This window comes from Zingiber officinale, chromosome 1B (genome assembly GCF_018446385.1).
Source record: "Zingiber officinale cultivar Zhangliang chromosome 1B, Zo_v1.1, whole genome shotgun sequence".
In the NCBI taxonomy this organism is placed as follows: Eukaryota; Viridiplantae; Streptophyta; class Magnoliopsida; order Zingiberales; family Zingiberaceae; genus Zingiber; species Zingiber officinale.
In genome coordinates, this window is record NC_055986.1 from 44,948,984 (window position 1) to 44,963,904 (window position 14,921).

Consider the following 14,921-nt stretch of genomic DNA (forward strand, 5'->3'; position numbering starts at 1 on the left):
TGAGCGTGATTCAACTTCCGTTTGCTCCTCCTCAACTTGAGAAATTAACCCCGTCTCCTTGGGTTCTTCTTCTTCTTGTGTAGGTTTAGATTCTTCCCCTAGAACCATCTTCACTTTGCTCCACAAATTGTGGGCATTCTCGTATTTACCAACATGGCTCATCACGTCATTAGGTAAAATATCAATTAACGTAGATATTACCTCATCATTCGCCTTTGATCGTGAGGTTTGCTCCTCTGTTCAATGACGTGGTCGGAGTCTCTTCCCTTTATTGTCTCTTGGGACTTTGAATGAGTCCTTGATCACCATCATGGTGTCCCAATCTGTGTTAAAGAAGACTTCTATCTTCATCATCCAAAATGTGATGTCCCCAAGGCTTCCTCCTTTAAACTTTGGAGTTTCAATCAAGCCAGTTATCTTCTTGTAGTTGCTCTTCTCGGCGGTTAGCCCGGTGAAGTGCGAACCTGGCTCCGATACCACTTGTAAGGAAATCAGTGAACAACTTGAAGGGGGGTTGGATAGACGGCACCCCCAAATACTCGCTTCTTCATACACTTGTTAGCTTCCACAACGGAATACAAACAAAACAAACAAGCTAAACACTAAAACTAAGAAAGGAAATGAAATGCAAACCACTAACATGTTTGTTTACGTGGTTCGCAGATAACATGCTCCTACTCCACGGCGTGTCCGTAAGGTGGACAATCCCTCAATCCGTCGTTGGATTAATCCCCAGCAAACTCCAGCTAGCTCAACCTCCTTGTGGGGGGAGAAACCTCACCACAATTCCAACCAAGACCTCTTGGTACACAAAGATCTCTTGACCACAAAAGACTTATAATTAAACTTTAACCAAGTCTAATTTCTTCAGTGATAACCAAGCTTCCAAGCCTTGGTTATATAGGCCGCGGGTTGAAAACCCCGCCTACCAATGGACTGCCAAAACATGCAGTTGACTGCCCTCTGTGGAAATTCGACCGTTACATCCCAATGGTTCGATACCAGCCAACTGCTAAAACTAGCAGTTGACTGCTCCACACTGGTTGAGTGAACAGAAGCATTCTGTTCACTCCCAGTTAACTGGACCAGTCGACTTCACCATTCGACTGATGAAACATGCAGTCGACTGGTATCGAGTACATTCTCTCACAACACTCGGACCCTCACCCTTACGAATCATTTGGCACTTCCTTCGCAGCCTTGACCTTTTACCTTCAAGCCTACTTCCTCTTTGGCTCTCGTCCCTCGGATGCATACAAGCCCACGACTCATCCCCAATGCCATCCTTCGCGTATGCGTCGAAGTCGCTTCCCTCGGCCCTTGTCCTCATTGCCTTGTCCACGGTCTCTCGGATGCTCCATCCTTCACCGGACCCGAAGCCATCAACCTGAGTCACATATGTATCCTATAGTCCTGCACAAGTCAAGTACACATATCAAATACAAGGGTGAACCTAACTTAAACCCTTTTCCCAAACACCAAAACACATGGTCGCACGGACCATTGGGATTGCTCCAACAGGAACCCTTAGTGAAGGTCTACGAAAAGATTGAACATCCTTTCTCCCATATTCCTTTTGAGCTTGCGAAGGAGGTCCAACTTGCTTATCTAGTGTTGATGTGATTAATCGTTAAGGGAAGGGTATTTGTGGCCTTTGTGGACTTCCTAGAGTAATGGAACTGATTTCTTGTGCTCTTCTATTATTCTTCTTCTCAATTCTAAACAAATCCTTCTTCAGAAGTTCTTCATGACTCTTGTCACTTCTCAACTTAATATCATTATCATTTATACTAGATCTTGTCTCTGTAGGAGGAAGGTCTTTTTTGAACCATTTTGAAACTATGCTACCAATCTTTTCTCCCAAATGTTTGAACTCCTCATTCTGTGACTTGTGAATTTCAACATTCTTGGGTGGTTGAACTGTATTTTGTTTGACATACTCTCTTGTATTTATGGCTTGCACTTCTTGAATTTTTGAAGAAGATTCCATCCAACATTTGTTCGACCATTCATGGAGGTTCAATGCCACTTGATCAATTAATGTATATGCTTCGTCTACGCTCTTGTCCATAAAAGAACCTCCAGCTGATGAATCTAACAAACACTTATCTGAGAAAGAAATTCCCCTATAGAATATGTGCAGGGTCAGCCATTTTTCCAAACCATGATGAGGGCATTGTCTTTGTAGACTCTTGAATCTGTCCCATGCTTCGAATAATGATTCTCCATATGCTTGAGCAAAATATGTGATGCAATTCCTCATATAAATTGTTCTACTTGAAGGGAAAAAATGATCCAGAAATTGCTTCTCCAATTGTTTCCAACTTGCGATGCTTTGAGGACGAAGGGAATATAACCAAGTCCTTGCTTTATGTAACGCCTGAAAATTCTCAAAACTATTTTAGGAATATTCTATGAATTTTCTGGAATTATTAGATATTTTTCCGGAATTTTCCGAGTAGCGGAAGTAGCAAAAATTATTAGAAAAGTAAAATGACTTAAGCGGGAATCGAACCCGGGACCTCTCGGGTCCGCTAAACCTTTAGTTAGCCTTAGTAACCGGTGAACCTAGCAGGGCCATGTTGAGAGAAAGGAGAATTAAATATATTTATAATTGAGTTGGGCCAAAATACCCACTTAATATAAATAGGAAAACATAAGTTGGTTTTGTTTATTTTAGAGTTTGGTTCGGCAACTTCTCCTTCACCCTAACCTCACCGATGCCACCTCTCCCTCTCCTCCCTCTCTCGGCGCCAACCACAAGGAGAACTAGGGTTCCATCCCTAGGGTCCCAAGGTCACTTTCCGGCGATGATTTCAGCACAAGGACGTTCCCCTCCGCGAGTAGAGCACGTGGACGCGAGCGAATCGTCGAGAAGTCGTCTCCACTGGAATTTCTAGCGATTAGATTTGTAAGAAATCTAGCACACAAAGCAAGAAACCCCTCACTTGCAGTATAAGTAGCTCCGTTTGGTTTTATACGCACTAGTTTAGCTATATGCTGTTTTTATCGACGCATAGGGTTAATTTAACCCTCCTCGCAGATTTAGGGATTTAGTGAGTACTTCTAGATGGGCCGGACACGTATTCCCTCTTCAGTGGGGGTTCCTAGACATTGTCGGGTGCCTAGAAGTGGTCTCCCTAATAGAGGGGAGAGTTGGGGCACATTAGGTGTTCGATAAAATAGCTAGTTAAGTTAAAATGCAAATTAGGCATTTTAATAGCTCAGTTAAATGCATTAGAAGCACTTAAATCAGTAAATCAGTTTATTTTAGCTTATATGGTACTACGGTCCAATGGGTGGGCTCCCACAGTCGCCTCTAGGTTCAGACAACCTAGCTCTAGGTTCAGATAACCTAGAAACAACAAGTTAAAACAGTTAGTTATATTCAGTATTTACTTTCAGTGGCACTGTACTGGATCAGATATCCATTGGGTTGGACTCCCACAGTCGTCCCTAGGTTTATATAACCTAGTTAACCCTACTAAATTCGGGACTTACAAACCCGGGTCTAATTAGGGATGCGCGCACAGCAAGTACAGTTGCCGGGCCCAAACAACATGTTTAGTATTTTCACTTACTATATGTATATGGTTTTCAACCTTTCACAAAGTAGTTTGTGAATTCAGTACAGTCCTAGCAGTAGCTCAGTTTTTAGTATCAGCTTAGTTCTTCATTGATACCATGTGATTGATATCATGTTCAGCTTTAGATATGCCATGATTGTATGCTTATATGCCATGCCATGTTTAGTTTATTCAGTATACTTAGCATATCCTTTCAAACAGCATGATTTAAAATCATATTTACATCGTATGCATGTTTTAGTGAGGTAGATGGTTTCTTACTAAGCTTTTTAGCTTACAGATACTATTTTCCTTATACTGCAGATACAGGTAAAAGGAAAATGGACTAGCAGAGGAAGCTGGAGGCCAATGCAGAGATGGTGTGTGTGGCAGGAACTGGAATAAAAGATTCTTAGGGGACTTAGCAAGTTTAAACCGTAGAACTCTTTAGTGTTTTACTTTCATGCACGTTTAGTTGTGTAATGCTATGAATCAGTGAACTATGTGTCATGTTAAGTTTAAAATACTAGTTTTATGTTATTAGAATGTTTCTCATGTAGTGTATAACTCATATGCGAGATTTTGGCACGCCCAAGTGCTGAAATCAGAGTTTCAGGCTGAAATCAGAACTCTGATCGGTCTACAGACCGATCAGGGAGTGGGTTGTGCCGCTGGATCGGTCAGCTGACCGATCCATGCGCGAACAGAGAGTTGGCCTCTGTTATGGATCAGTCAGCCGACCGATCCATTGTGCGAACAGAGAGCACCGACACTCACTGATCGGTCAGCCGACCGATCTGTGAGCTACTGGATCGGTCAAGCCGACCAATCAGGGTACTCCTGGATCTGTCGGTAGACCGATCCAGCCGCATACAGAGGCGAGGGAGCATATGGATCGGTCTGCCGACCGATCCAGATAGTTTTTCCATTCTAGTAACAAGCTGGATCGATCACGGGATCGATCCGACAGCCCAATCGATCTATGGATCGATTGAAGTGCCTGATTACAGCTAGCAGGCCATCCGAGAGGCATAGATTATCTTCCCTAGCATGTGTACAACTCCTAGGTACACCTAGAATATTAAGTTCAGTTTACAGTAATCAGTTTAGTAAAATTTTAATAAATCCAGATTTTTCGCAATAGTAATTTAGCACAGCATAACTGTAGCGATCGGCCTCGCAGCCTAGTCAGTAGGAGGCGGGTCGTTACAGAGTGGTATCAGAGCAGTGTTCCATACTTCCTACACACACATCAGCATTGAACCTACAGCTTCCAAGTAAGAATACCTCTACTTTATTTATGTTTCTTGCTTTCTTGTTATATCTCATGTTTATAGATAAACTGCTGCATGATAGTATGTGATAGTACATAACATGATAACGATAGTGATATAATTATGATTGTAATAGTTATTCATGTTCTGTCCTCTATGTCTTTAGCAATGGCACGAGAACGCCCAGCTAGAAGGGCACTATCTACTAAGCCCCAGCAAGAGGCAGGCAGTTCAGTGCCTCCTCCCGACCTTACAGCATTAGTGGCTCAGTTACAGCAGCAGCTAGCTGAACAACGACAGGAAATAGCCACCTTAAAGGCTAATCAGTCACCCCGGAACCGAACCTGACGACTCCAGAAGTCTTAGAGGTTCCACCAGCCCAGCCTACAGCGCCAGCACCAGTACCAGCACCAGCAGTCCCATCAGCTGAGCCAAGAAAGGAAGCCTATCTGATCCAGTGGCAGCGAGTCAAGCCAGAGAACTTCTCAGGAACTAGTGAACCATGGGATGCACAAGCCTGGTTCAAAACACTGGAGAGCACGATGGAGGTTCTGGACTGGCCAGAACACGAGAAGGTGAAGTGTGCCTCCTTCTGCCTGACAGGAGACGCACGCATGTGGTGGGAAAGAATCAGAACGAAGCGCCCAGTGAACCAGATGTCATGGGCTGACTTCGAGAAGGAATTCTTCGAGGAGTTCTTTCACATACGGGTTACAAACCGCCACTACGAAGAGTTCACTGAGTTTCGTCAGGGCAACCTTTCAGTTGAGGAAGCCGTGAAGAAATTCAACAGGTTGGCTCATCTATGTCCAGAGCTAGTCAGCACAGAGAAGGAACGAATCCGGTTGATGCTCAAGATGCTGAGGCCAGAGATAGCCGTGAACGTGGCTGGTGGCATACATAGGCCACAAACCACAGAGGAGTTAGTGAGTAGTGCCTTGACCACAGAGCATTACCAGAACAGCATAAAGCAGCAGAAGCAAGTCTCCTCAGAGTCCAAGGGCCAAGGAAACTCTCACACCCAAAAACAGCAAGGCCACAACTCTAACTGGAAAGGGAACTCCAACAACAAGTGCAAATTAGGGAGTGACCCAAAAGGAGGACCATCTAGCAAGTGACCCACTTATCCAAAGTGTGATACTTGTGGGAAATTCCACCTAGGGGTTTGTCGCAAGGGCACACGAGGATGCTTTGAATGTGGACAAGAAGGGCACATGGCCAAGCAGTGCCCGAACAAGACCGGTCTTCCTCAGCCACAGCAGATTCAGTATGCAGGCCAGCCAGCTCAGTTATATCAGATGCAGGCCGCTCTAGAAGGTCCACTTATCAGCCAGGGCAGATTAGAAGCCCCTCCAGCTACGGCGAATGCGAGGATCTACTCACTCACCAGAGAGGACGTAGCCAATGCCTCGACAGTTGTCACAGGTCAGATTAGCATTTTTCAGTATAGTGCTACTGTTCTATTTGATACTGGGGCAACCCATTCATATATAGCCAGGATGTTCTCCGAAAAATTAGAAATACCCTCAGAGGTACTCAGTGGTCAGTTTTTGACGGCACTACCTTCAGGAGAGATCATGGCATCCACGCACTGGCTCAGAGCAGTGCCGGTCATTATAGCAGACAGAGAGCTCTTTTGTGATCTGATAGTGCTAGAGATGACCGACTATGACGTTATCTTTGGAATGGACTTTCTGATCAGATACGGTGCTACCATAGAGTGCCGTAAACAGAAAGTCATCTTCCAACCTGAAGCGGCAGTACAATTTGAATACAGCGGGGAACCAAAGAGAAAGGCCAAGAAGTTTCTCTCAGCTATGAAAGCACAGAAGCTACTGGATTCAGGATGTACAGGATTCCTAGTACACGTAGTCAACGCCAGCCAGGACAAGAACCAACAGCTAGCAGATGTTCGAGTCGTATGTGACTACCCAGCAGTCTTCCCTGAAGAGTTACCAGGCTTAGCACCAGACAGGGAGATTGACTTTGAGATAGAGCTCATTCCCGGTACAAATCCTATCTCCAAAGCGCCTTATCGCATGGCTCCAGCAGAACTGAAGGAACTTCAGGAGCAACTACAGGAGCTGCTTGACAAGGGTTTCATACGCCCGAGTCATTCACCATGGGGAGCGCCTGTATTGTTCGTGAAGAAGAAGGATGGAAGCATGTGACTGTGCATAGACTACAGATCACTGAACCAAGTCACGGTCAAGAACATGTATCCCCTTCCCAGAATCGATGACCTGTTCGACCAGCTGAAGGGAGCAGCAGTGTTCTCGAAGATAGATCTCAGATCAGGTTATCATCAGGTGAAGGTTAAAGAAGGGGATATACCCAAGACAGCATTCAGAACCAGATACAGACACTACGAGTTCGTAGTTATGCCCTTTGGCGTGACCAATGCTCCAGCTACATTCATGGATCTCATGAACAGAGTATTCAGGGAGTATTTAGATAAGTTTGTTATTGTGTTTATCGATGACATTCTTATCTACTCAGGAACTCAGGAAGAACACTCAGAGCACCTGAAACTAGTATTGCAGACCCTTCAGCAGAACCAGCTATACGCCAAGTTCACGAAATGTGAATTTTGGCTAGATCAGGTGTCCTTCCTGGGTCACATCATCTCAAAGGATGGTATTATGGTAGATCCCAGCAAGATAGAAGCAGTAAGTAACTGGAAGAGACCTAAGAACGCCAGCGAAATCAGGAGCTTTATGGGATTAGCAGGATATTACAGAAAGTTTGTAGAGGACTTCTCCAGGATAGCCTCCCCACTGACAGCTCTTACCAGAAAGAACAGGAAATTTAAGTGGACAGAGGACTGTGAGAACAGCTTCAGCGGAGATTGACCAGTGCTCCCATTTTGGCTCTACCAGACAACACCAGCAGCTTTGACATCTATAGTGATGCCTCTAAGTTGGGACTAGGAGCAGTACTGATGCAAAATGGCAAGGTGATCGCCTATGCCTCCAGGCAACTCAAGGATTATGAGAAGAACTACCCTACTCATGACCTTGAGCTTGCAGCAGTAGTGTTCGCTCTCAAAATTTGGAGACATTACTTATATGGAGCTCAGTGCAGAGTGTATACAGATCATCAGAGTCTGAAGTACTTCTTCACTCAGAAGGATCTGAACATGCGACAGCGCAGATGGCTTGAGCTGGTCAAAGACTATGATATAGACATCCTCTACCATCCAGGGAAAGCCAATAAGGTAGCCGACGCACTTAGCAGAAAATCCAGTGCTACCTTATTATCTCTTACAGCCATGTCACCGCCCCTACAGAAGGAGATCGTAGATTTCGGTCTTGAACTCATCGTTGGACAGCTCTCTACTATGACCTTAGAGTCTACCTTGCTTGGTGATATTCAGTCAGCTCAGGAGCAGGACCCTGAAATTCAGAAAATCAAGCAAGGGCTAGAAGAATCAGAAAGTAGAGAATTCAAAGTGTCCGATAGCGGGGTGTTGTATTTTGGTGACAGACTCTATGTTCCAGATCAGGAGGAGCTACGGAGACAGATTTTAGATGAGGCTCACAAGACTCCCTATGCGATGCATCCAGGTTCCACCAAAATGTATCAAGACCTGAAGAACCATTTTTGGTGGCCCGGGATGAAGCGAGACATCTCCAGATATGTTAGCATCTGCCTCATCTGTCAGAGGGTCAAGGCAGAACATCAACGATCAGGAGGATTCTTGCAGCCTATACAGATTCCAGAATGGAAGTGGGAGGATATCTCTATGGATTTCATAGTGGGACTGCCCAGAACCACGAATGGTTTTGACGCCATCTGGGTAATAGTCGACAGGTTGACTAAATCAGCCCACTTCTTAGCTATGAAGATATCCTACTCCATGGAGAAGCTAGCTCAGTTGTATCTCCAGGAGATCGTCAGACTACATGGAGTCCCACGAACCATCATTTCAGACAGAGACAGCAGATTCACATCACACTTCTGGGAGTGTGTACAGTCAGCGTTGGGCACTAAGTTAAAGTTCAACACAACATTCCATCCTCAGACAGATGGTCAGACGGAGCGAGTGAATCAGGTACTCGAAGATATGCTCCGAGCGTGTGCCCTAGACTTCAAGGGAAGTTGGTGCAAATATCTGAGCTTAGCAGAATTTGCATACAACAACAGCTATCAGGCCACTATCGGCATGGCACCTTATGAGGCTCTCTATGGGCGGAGGTGTAGATCTCCAATCTGCTGGTATGAGAGTGGTGAACAGAAAGAACTAGAACTTCAGACAGATCTAGTGGCAGATACCACAGCAGCTATACAGCAGATCCGCCAGAGGATAGAGACGAGCTATGCTGATACACGGCGCAGACCCTTAGAGTTTTCAGTCGGGGATACAGTGTTCCTCATAGTAGCTCCCATGAAGGGAGTGATGCATTTTGGGAAGAAGGGCAAACTTAGTCCCAGATATGTGGGAACATACCTTATCAGCAGAAGAGTGGGCAAGGTAGCATATGAGCTAGAGCTACCCTATGAAATGTTAGCTGTCCACAATGTATTTCATGTCTCAATGCTGAAGAAGCGTACCCAGATGCCACCCAGGTGATTGATCCCCAGTCGGTACAGATCCGCGAAGACCTCAGCTATGATAGTCGGCCTATTCAGATAATAGACCGAGCAGTTAAGAAATTACGGAACAAGGAAGTACCCTTAGTCAAAGTCATTTGGCACAGTCACACAGCAGAAGTCGGAAGCCAGCATGAGACAGAAGTACCCAGAATTATTCTAAGTTCGAGGACGAACTTTTTATAAGGTATGGGGGATTGTAATGCCCAAAAATTCTCAAAACTATTTTAGGAATATTCTATGATTTTTCTGGAATTATTAGATATTTTTCCGGAATTTTCCAAGTAGCGGAAGTAGCAAAAATTATTAGAAAAGTAAAATGGCTTAAGCGGGAATCGAACCCGGGACCTCTCGGGTCCGCTAAACCTTTAGTTAGCCTTAGTAACCGGTGAACCCAGCAGGGCCGTGCTGAGAGAAAGGAGAATCAAATATATTTATAATTGAGTTGGGCCAAAATACCCACTTAATATAAATAGGAAAACATAAGTTGGTTTGGTTTATTTTAGAGTTTGGTTCGGCAACTTCTCCTTCACCCTAACCTCACCGACGCCACCTCTCCCTCTCCTCCCTCTCTCGGCGCCAACCACAAGGAGAACTAGGGTTCCATCCCTAGGGTCCCAAGGTCACTTTCCGGCGACGATTTCAGCACAAGGACGTTCCCCTCCGCGAGTAGAGCACGTGGACGCGAGCGAATCGTCGAGAAGTCGTCTCCACCGGAATTTCTAGCGATTAGATTTGTAAGAAATCTAGCACACAAAGTAAGAAACCCCTCACCTGTAGTATAAGTAGCTCCGTTTGGTTTTATACGCACTAGTTTAGCTATATGCTGTTTTTATCGACGCATAGGGTGAATTTGACCCTCCTCGCAGATTTAGGGATTTAGTGAGTACTTCTAGATGGGCCGGACACGTATTCCCTCTTCAGTGGGGGTTCCTAGATGTTGTCGGGTGCCTAGAAGTGGTCTCCCAAATAGAGGAGAGAGTTGGGGCACACTACGTGTTCGATAAAATAGCTAGTTAAGTTAAAATGCAAATTAGGCATTTTAATAGCTCAGTTAAATGCATTAGAAGCATTTAAATCAGTAAATCAGTTTATTTTAGCTTATATGGGACTACGGTCCAATGGGTGGGCTCCCACAGTCACCTCTAGGTTCAGACAACCTAGCTCTAGGTTCAGATAACCTAGAAACAGCAAGTTAAAACAGTTAGTTATATTCAGTATTTTACTTTCAGTGGAACTGTACTGGATCAGATATCCATTGGGTTGGACTCCCACAGTCGTCCCTAGGTTTAGATAACCTAGTTAACCCTACTAAATTCGGGAATTGCTAACCCGGGTCTAGTTAGGGATGCGCGCACAGCAAGTACAGTTGTCGAGCCCAAACAACATGTTTAGTATTTTCACTTACTATATGTATATGGTTTTCAACCTTTCACAAAGTAGTTCGTGAATTCAGTACAGTCCTAGCAGTTGCTCAGTTTTTAGTATCAGCTTAGTTCTTCATTGATACCATGTGATTGATATCATGTTCAGCTTTAGATATGCCATGATTGTATGCTTATATGCCATGCCATGTTTAGTTTATTCAGTATACTTAGCATATCCTTTCAAACAGCATGATTTAAAATCATATTTACATCGTATGCATGTTTTAGTGAGGTAGATGATTTCTTACTAAGCTTTTTAGCTTACAGATACTATTTTCCTTATACTGCAGATACAGGTAAAAGGAAAATGGACTAGCAGAGGAAGCTGGAGGCCAATGCAGAGATGGTGTGTGTGGCAGGAACTGGAATAAAAGATTCTTAGGGGACTTAGCAAGTTTAAACCGTAGAACTCTTTAGTGTTTTACTTTCATGCACGTTTAGTTGTGTAATGCTATGAATCAGTGAACTATGTGTCATGTTAAGTTTAGAATACTAGTTTTATGTTATTAGAATGTTTCTCATGTAGTGTATAACTCATATGCGAGATTTTGGCACGCCCAAGTGCTGAAATCAGAGTTTCAGGCTGAAATCAGAGTTTCAGGCTGAAATCAGAACTCTGATCGGTCTACGGGTTGTGCCGCTGGATCGGTCAGCTGACCGATCCATGCGCGAATAGAGAGTTAGCCTCTGTTATGGATCGGTCAGCCGACCGATCCATTGTGCGAACAGAGAGCACCGACACTCACTGATCGGTCAACCGACCGATTAGTGAGCTACTGGATCGGTCAAGCCGACCGATCAGGGTACTCCTAGATCGGTCGGTAGACCGATCCAGCCGCATACAGAGGCGAGGGAGCATATGGATCGGTCTGCCGACCGATCCAGAGAGTTTTTCCATGCCAGTAACAAGCTGGATCTATCACGGGATCGATCCGACAGCCCAATCGATCTATGGATCGATTGAAGTGCCTGATTACATCTAGCAGGCCATCCGAGAGGCATAGATTATCTTCCCTAGCATGTGTACAACTCCTAGGTACACCTAGAATATTAAGTTCAGCTTACAGTAATCAGTTTAGTAAAATTTTAATAAATCCAGATTTTTCGCAATAGTAATTTAGCACAACATAACTGTAGCGATCGGCCTCGTAGCCTAGTTAGTAGGAGGCGGGTCGTTACAGAGTGGTATCAGAGCAGTGTTCCATACTTCCTACACACACATCAGCATTGAACCTACAGCTTCCAAGTAAGAATACCTCTACTTTATTTATGTGTCTTGCTTTCTTGTTATAGCTCATGTTTATAGATAAACTGCTGCATGATAGTATGTGATAGTATATAACATGATAACGATAGTTATACAATTATGATTGTAATAGTTATTCATGTTCTGTCCTCTATGTCTTTAGCAATGGCACGAGGACGCTCAGCTAGAAGGGCACTAGCTACTGAGCTCCAGCAAGAGGCAGGCAGTTCAGTGCCTCCTCCCGACCTTACAGCATTAGTGGCTCAGTTACAGCAGGAGCTAGCTGAACAGCGACAGGAAATAGCCACCTTAAAGGCTAATCAGCAGAGTACCCCCACAGCCTAGTCAATAGGAGGCGGGTCGTTACACTTTATCCTTGATACTAAAAGGAAATGCAATCAATCGAACTGCATATGCTGACACTCCTTCACAATTCACCATATCACAAAGTTCTAGAAATGTCTCAAGATGCAAATAAGGACTTTCTAATACTTCTCCTCTAAATTTGTGACCTTGTATCATGAAAATTAACTCCGGATCTACTTGGAAACTTTCTGCTTCAATATGATGCTACACAATGGGAGATAAAAATCTTGCAGAAATGGATGTAGAGAAATTTCTTAAGGACCTACTTGGCATGTTAGTGCTCATGGTATCTCAAAGAATTATAAGGAAAAATAAAAAAAATATAAAATTAAAGACAAGAAATAAAATGCATAATGAAAATAAGAAAGAAAATGTAAAAAGTAAAAGAAAAATGTCTAGAGTAACTCATATGCTAATCAACTAATGTTAATCGAAAACAGTCCCCGACAAAGGTGCGAAAACTTATTACGTCACTGCAAGTGTACGGTTACGTCGTCAGTAATATAAAAGATTATCGAATCCATAGGGACTGTTGATTAAGCACTAGTTAACTTCACATAATGAATTATCTAGATAAACGTAAGATTTATAGGAAAAGAGAGTAAGAGAAAGAGAAGAGGGAAAAGAGAGAATGGATCTCAAAGGGGTTAAGCTAAGAGGATGGAGGATGATAGATTCTAGGATTTCAGTTTCTTTGTAATGTTAGGCGATGTTGCATAGATTGCTTAGCTCCTATCCTCTATGTTCATGCTCTTGTAGGAAGTTAGATTCATTACCGACTCTCTCCTGTAGTGGATAAGCCGGCATGATCTCCTACTCCATGTCCTATGATACTTAATGGAAGTGATTCCTATGAAGTCCATTAGCGGGGCAACCCTGTGACGACGCCCCTCGGTCATACAATATAGAAATACACTAACACAAAATAACATAGAAATAGAAATGGTGATTATGCCCGATCCCCTACTTCCTTGTGGAGATTTGCTTCTCCTTTCAAGGTGATACCCTAGACGTCCGTTAGCAGGGCAACCCTGTCACGACACCTCTCGGTCATACGATCTAGGGTATCTCCCCTACGGGATTAACAATTCTACACAACCATTTGATAAATATGCAAAAGATATATATAAACATTCACACACACACATCATCAAACATGAACAAGGCATTAACAAGTCATTGAATGGAAACATGTCAAATCCACATAGTTTTACATCTCCATCTCATCACAAATACTTTCTACATCCTAGATCTAGAGATCTACTCCATATCTAAGGAAGAACAACCCCAAAATATAAATAAAAACATACTTAAAACCCTAGATGTGAGAAGAAGGAGAAGAAGAGATGCTTGCCAATGATTCTGATGTCTTAGGGATGCCTCCTTGCTCCGGAGATGGACAGATCTTTAAGGGAATAGAGGTGGATGAAGCTCTAGGGTTTCCCCCTAAGAGGAGAACCCTTCCCCAAGGAGAGAGACGAAGTTCCAAACCCAAGATGAGTCAAAGAATGGGGATCTTGACCCTTTTATACCTCCTCCAAGCTGCCCAGGAAAACTAGGATTACAAGGGTCCGGTAAACCAGGTTTTTCACCCATTAAACCAGGTTTTCTCGTGATTCACCCTGAACCAATTGTATCTCTTGAAATTATATTCAATCTGATACTTTGATCGAGCCCTTGCTCCAACCAAGCAGAAAGTTATGGTGGTTCAAAGTTTGGTCTGCAGTCTGGTTGGAGGTCCAGTTGAACCCACCGTTGGGAGGCACGACCGTGCCATTTAGAATGGGCAGACAATGCTTTCTCTCTTTTGGATCTGAAGAAAAGTTGTAGATCTTGAAGTCAACTATGTTTTGGTATAAATAACATCCCGAAATTCCAATGGAGAGCAAAGTTATGGCTGAAATACGATCGGTTTACAATCTACCCAGAATTTAGCACAACTCTATTTTGGCGTGGCATGGCCTGTGTTCTTCGTCACACGGCCGTGTGGAATCCACACGGCCTCACATGGCTTCCTCTCGGGTTGAGTCACACGGCTGACCCTCTTCTGTTGGTTGGTCCTAGGAAGATCGTACCGGTTCCACTGTACAAAAATTTTGTACAAGTGTAGAACCTTTCCTAACAACCTATTGTGTTCTTTAGAAATTAAATTCGGAATCGTAAACGGAACTTAACATTATTGATTCTAAATTTAACTTATCTGTTCTAAATAGTTTAGACTTAGATCGCAAGCGGAACTTAACACTATTGATCCAAGTCAGACTTATGTTACAAAGTTGATTAAATATTTATTTCTAAAATCGGCTCCCAAGTCAAACATGGCGAGGTATTAGGTTTTCTTGGGTATGGGATCATCCACCATTGCCTCGACAAAGCCTTTTATAGAAATTCAATATTAAATTTCCCAAAATAACATTAAGTTTAACCAAAAAGGACAATCAAATCACAA

The 14,921-nt window shown here is 43.6% G+C and overlaps 1 non-coding gene across 1 annotated transcript; it reads left to right on the forward strand.

Moving 5' to 3' along the window:
* Positions 1-2,159: 2,159 nt before the first annotated feature.
* LOC121993671 lies at positions 2,160-2,265 on the forward strand. The gene has a single exon (XR_006115361.1). It is a non-coding gene; the product is annotated as a small nucleolar RNA R71 (small nucleolar RNA).
* The last annotated feature ends 12,656 nt before the right edge of the window (positions 2,266-14,921 follow it).